The following is a 6,083-nucleotide window of genomic DNA, read 5'->3' as shown; positions in this document are numbered from 1 at the left end:
AAACAATGAATTCTCTTGAAACTCAACAACCTATCTTCTTAGTCACCAAGCAATTGCAATTCAACTGATTCAACAGAGTTTAAGTAAGAGCTCCACATACTCAACCATCATATGGTCTTCTATGATTGCTAACACTCACCTTGTACACATGAGCAAAACGTTTCAACCGGACACATAGAAAGATAGGGGCTTATAATTTCGCCTCCCAACGTATTCACCTCAAGGGTGATGTCAACAGTAATAACTCATGCTACCCATATTCAACTGGACATATGTGCCTAGATCTTTCCTCACCACATTATGCTTGCCAAAAGAGAAAAATAAAAAGGAATAGAGAGAAAAACTTTGACTCTTTGCATAAAAGTAAATACTGAAAAGTAAAAGATAGGCCCTTTGCAGGGGGAAGTAGGGATTTGTAGAGGTGCCAGAGGTCAAAGCAAAAATTGAGAGATAAAAACATTTTGAGAGGCATAATTTTCCCACCAACAAAAACGACTTAGAGCTCCCAACACTTTCCATGCTAGATATATCATAGGCGGTTCCCAAACAGAAAATAAAGTTTATTCCTTTTTCCACCATACTTCCACTTTCCATGGCTAACCGTATCCACGGGTGCCCTCCATACCAACACTTACCAAGGAATTTATTATTTGACAACATAAAGTGAATTCATTTTTCATTTCGGGACTGGGCATCCCTAATACCTTTGCCTTACTCCCGTGCAATGACAAGTGAATAAACACTCATCGTGAGAATAACACATCTAGCATGGAAAATATTGGCCACCCTCACCGCCTCGCGAGCGGTACGAGCACACAAAAGAGAAATTTATTTTGAAAATTAAAGATGGCACATACAAATTTGCTTAGAATGGCAAAAGAATACCGCATATAGGTAGGTATGGTGGACTCTTGAAAATAAGATTTGGGTTTAAGGGTTTTTGGATGCACAAGTAGTATCTCTACTTGGGGTGGAATTTTTGGCTAGCAAAGATGGGGGGCAAGAACCACATGTTGAAGGATCTATGACAATATAATTTCTATGTGAATATGAACAAACATAAACCATTACGTTGTCTTCCTTGTCCAACGTCAACAATTTTGGCATATAATATTTTGATGGGGGCTCACAATCACAAAAGATTTCCATGATAGTGTATTTATATGTGAAAGTTTTGTTCCTTATACTAATTATTTGTGAATTGCTTGTATGACCAATATTGTGATTGTCAAGCCTCAAAAGATTTCACATTCTAAACCCAATGTAAAGCTACCACTAGACATGATATGAATTCAACTTCATGAAATTCAATTTATTCAACAATTTACTCATAGGATATAAGTGAAGCACAAGAATAAATGACATAGGAAAGAGCTTCGTTGACGGGATGTGAATGCCGCTTACTTGGCCTCCCTGGCAATTATTTGAGGACTCTATTTTATTTAAAAACTTATAGATCTAAGAATTTTATTAAAACGGCGAGCAAAACAAAACAAAATGACATTTCTACAATAGCACACATCATGTGAAGAAGCAAAAACTTCGGATCAACCGATACTAACCGATAATTGTTGAAGAAAAAAGGTGGGATGCCTACCGGGGCATCCCCAAGCTTAGATGCTTGAGAATTCTTGAAATATTAACCTGGGATGCCTTGGGAATCCCCAAGATTGAGCTTTTGTGTCTCCTTAATTCTTCTCATATCATGGTTTCATAAATCTCAAAAGCTTCATCCACACAAAACTCAACAAGAACTTGTGAGATAAGTTAGTATAAACCAATGCAAAAACCTTATCATTATCTACTGTAGCATATCACTAAATTATTATTCAACATTGCATACTAAATGCCTCTGCATGTTTAATACTCATATCCTCAAATAGAATCATTAAACAAGCAAACATATGCAAACAATGCAAACATAACAGCAATCTGCCAAAACAGTACAGTCTGTAAAGAATGCAAGAGTATCAATACTTCCCTAACTCCAAACATTATGAAAATTTACCACACTGAAGAAAATTCATCAGAGCTCATTCTGCAAGAAGTTTCAGCATTTTATCACATTCTGACTTTTCTAAGGAATTTTTGCAATAGCGGTAAACTTTCTGTTTTCAAACAACAACATGTATACTTGCAAAATAAGCATGGCAAAGGCTATCATTGCCACTTTCATTGAAATAAAATATGCAAAACATTATTCTAAATAACAGCAAGAAAATCCTAACAAAATAAATTGATGCTCCAAGCAAAATACATATCATGTGATGAATGAGAACATAGCTCCAAGTGAGGTTACCAATAATGTTGGAGACAAAATAGGGGATGCCTTCTGGGGCATCCCCAAGCTTAGTTGCTTGGATCTTCCTTAAATATTACCTTGGGGTGCCTTGGTCATCCCCAAGCTTAGGGTCTTATCACTCCTTATTCTCCTCATATCGACATCTCACCCAAAACTTGAAAACTTCAATCACACAAAACTTAACGGAACTTTGTGAAATAGGTTAGTATGATAAAGAGCAAACCATTCCACTTTTGGTACTGCCAAAGATAAGATTCATAATTGTTATCACACAATGCCTACTGTATCATATCATCTCTATAATCTATATTGAGCGATATAAGCCATAGAAACTAGAAAACAAGCAAACTATGCAATGAAAACAGAATCTGTCAAAAACAAAATAGTCTGTAGTAATCTGTACTCAAACCATATTTATAATACTACAAAAATTCTTAAAGATTAGGACCACGTGAGAAATTTGTATAAATCTTCTGCAAAAATAATCAACTCAATAGCACTCTCCTGTTAAAAACTAGAATTATTTTCGTGAGTGAAAAAGTTTCTGTTTTTCAGCAACATCAAAGCAACTATCACCCAACAAGATCCTAAAGGATTTTATTGGCACTTTATTGAAACAAAAGCAATAAAACATGATTACTACAGTAACATAATCATGTGCAAACACAAAAAAGTAGGTAAAAGTGTTGGGTTGTCTCCCAACAAGCGCTTTTCTTTAATGCCTTTTAAGCTAGGCATGATGATTTCAATGATACTCGCATAAAAGATAAGAATTGAAATGTAAAGAGAGCATCATTAAGCATATGACTGGCACATTTAGGTCTAACCCACTTCCTATGCAAAGGGATTTTTTGAGCAAACAACTTATGGGAACAAGAATCAACTAGCATAGGAAGGCAAAACAAGTGCAACTTCAAAACAATCAACACATAGAGAAGAAACTTGATATTATCGAGATATGTAAGGGAATAAGTTCCTTCCTCATAATAATTGTCAGAGACATCATGAATGGATTCAACAATATGTCTATAACATACAACACTCTTTTCATGATGCACAAGCATAGAAGATTTACTACTCGTTATGGCATGCATGTCATCATAATCATCATCATAGATAGCAACCTTATTGTCATAGTCAATTCAAACCTCTTCCAAAATAGTGGATGTATCAATAAATAAAGTCATGACCTCTCCAAATCCACTTTCATCAATATTGTAATAAGATTCAACACCCTCCAAAATAGTGGGATCACTACTACCTAAAGTTGACAGTCTTCCAAACCCACTTTCATCAATGTAATCATCATAAATAGGAGGCATGCTATCATAATAATTTTTTTATCGAAAGTAGAAGGAATCGAATGATCATATTCATTAAGTAAAGCATCCCCAAGCTTAGGACAAGCATTATTTCCAGCAAATAAATCTTCAAACATATAATACTCATCAAACATAGCATCCCCAAGCTTGTGGTTTTGCATATCATCACAATCATTCTTATCAATAGCATGAATGGCACCAATAGTATAGCAAACATTATTATCATATTCTTCCCAATCACAATCATCACAACAAGAAATAGGCATAACAAAATCATCATCCTCCATCAACATATTCGATTCACTTTCATGAGGCACAATGGTGATGGGAGCAACATTATTTGGAAGAGATACCTTTTACCTCTATTCTTTCTTCTTTTCTTCTTCTCCACCACACCATATGTGGGTTTAATTATTTTTTCAAGCTTCTTGTAGAAGATATTGATTGGACAGGAAGCTCCTCCTCGTTACCTGATTCATCATAATAAACACTAGGAGGGTATTGGGAAATATTTTCCCTTTCATTAGTACTCTCTTCATATTATATTTGTTTTCTTGTCTTTAGATAGTTGGCAATATAAGGATTCTCAATGCAATTTACCATAAAAAAACATATAAATTTCTTCTAGATCAAAATCAAGAAATCTCTCGAGATTAAATTTTGGAATACCCTTAGTTATACGTTTCATTTCTTCATACCCCAAAACAAGACTAAGCTCTTTATGATGCTCAAGGGAAATCAAGTTATCACAATTTCTAGATACGATTTGATCATGAAACAATTTGCATTGGAGATTTAAATGACCACGTTCATTGCAAAGTTCACAAGGATGGCGAAAAAATTACATCTTTCAGCACAATCATCTAGCCTCTCTTGCAACCTTTTCATTTCCAAATATTTATGCTTCTTACAAAATCTATCTTCCCTTTTTGGTGTGCAAATGCATTCCCAATTCACTCCGCAAAAAGTGACATGCTTATAAGAAACATTTTTGTCATGACTTGTGCAATCATCATTAGCATTTTGGACATTGAAAGAATTCATACTAACAACATTGCAATCATGCTCATCATTCAAATATTTTGTGCTAAGCATTTTATTGACTTCTTCTTCTAACAATTGAGCACAATTTTCCGAACCATCATTTTCAAGAAAGATATTATAAAGATGATCGATAATATGATGCAACCTAAATTCCATTTTTTATGTAGTTTTCTTTTTATAAACCAAAGTAGTGATAAAACAAGAAACTAAAAGATTCAATTGCAAGATCTAAAGATATACCTTCATGCACTCACTGAAGGAAATATGCCCTAGAGGAAATAATAAAGTTGTTATTTATATTTCCTTATATCATGATGAATGTTTATTATTCATGCTAGAATTGTATTAACCGGAAACTTAGTACATGTGTGAATACATAGACAAAACAGAGTGTCCCTAGTATGCCTCTACTTGACTAGCTCATTAATCAAAGATGGTTAAGTTTCCTAACCATAGACATGTATTGTCATTTGATGAACGGGATCACATCATTAGAGAATGATGTGATGGACAAGACCCATCCGTTATCTTAGCATAATGATCGTTTAGTTTTTCTGCTATTGCTTTCTTCATGACTTATACATGTTCCTCAGACTATGACATTATACAACTCCTGAATACCGGAGGAACACCTTGTGTGCTATCAAACGTCACAACATAACTGGGTGATTATAAAGATGGCCTACAGGTGTCTCCGATGGTGTTTGTTGAGTTGGCATAGATCGAGATTAGGATTTGTCACTCCGTGTATCGGAGAAGTATCTCTGGGCCCTCTCAGTAATGCACATCACTATGAGCCTTGCAAGCAATGCGACTAATGAGTTAGTCACGGGATGATGCATTACGGAAAAGTAAAGAGACTTTCCAGTGACGAGATTGAACTAGGTATGATGATCCCGACGATCGAATCTCGGGCAAGTAACATACCGTTGACAAAGGGAACAACATATGTTGTTATGCGGTTTAACCGATAAAGTTCTTCGTAGAATATGTAGGAACCAATATGAGCATCCAGGTTCCGCTATTGGTTATTGACCGTAGATGTGTCTCGGTCATGTCTACATAGTTCTCGAACCCATTGGGTCCGCACACTTAACGTTTGATGATGATATGTATTGTGAGTTATGTGATTTGATGTACCGAAGGTTGTTCGGAGTACCAGATGTGATCACGGACATGACGAGGAGTCTTTAAATGGTCGAGACATAAAGATTGATATATTGGACCATGTTATTCAGACACCGAAAGTGTTTTAGATAGTTTCGGATAAAACCGGAGTGCCGGAGGGTTACCAGAACCCCCCGAGAAGTTATGGGCCTTTGTGGGCCTTAGGGGAGAGAGAGGGCCGCAGCCAGAAGGTGGCGCCCCCCCCCCAAGGGGAGTCCGAATAGGACAAGGGGAGGGGGGCGCGGCCC

Source organism: Triticum dicoccoides, chromosome 2A (genome assembly GCF_002162155.2).
Source record: "Triticum dicoccoides isolate Atlit2015 ecotype Zavitan chromosome 2A, WEW_v2.0, whole genome shotgun sequence".
NCBI classification, from domain to species: domain Eukaryota; kingdom Viridiplantae; phylum Streptophyta; class Magnoliopsida; order Poales; family Poaceae; genus Triticum; species Triticum dicoccoides.
This window is presented reverse-complemented; position numbering follows the sequence as displayed.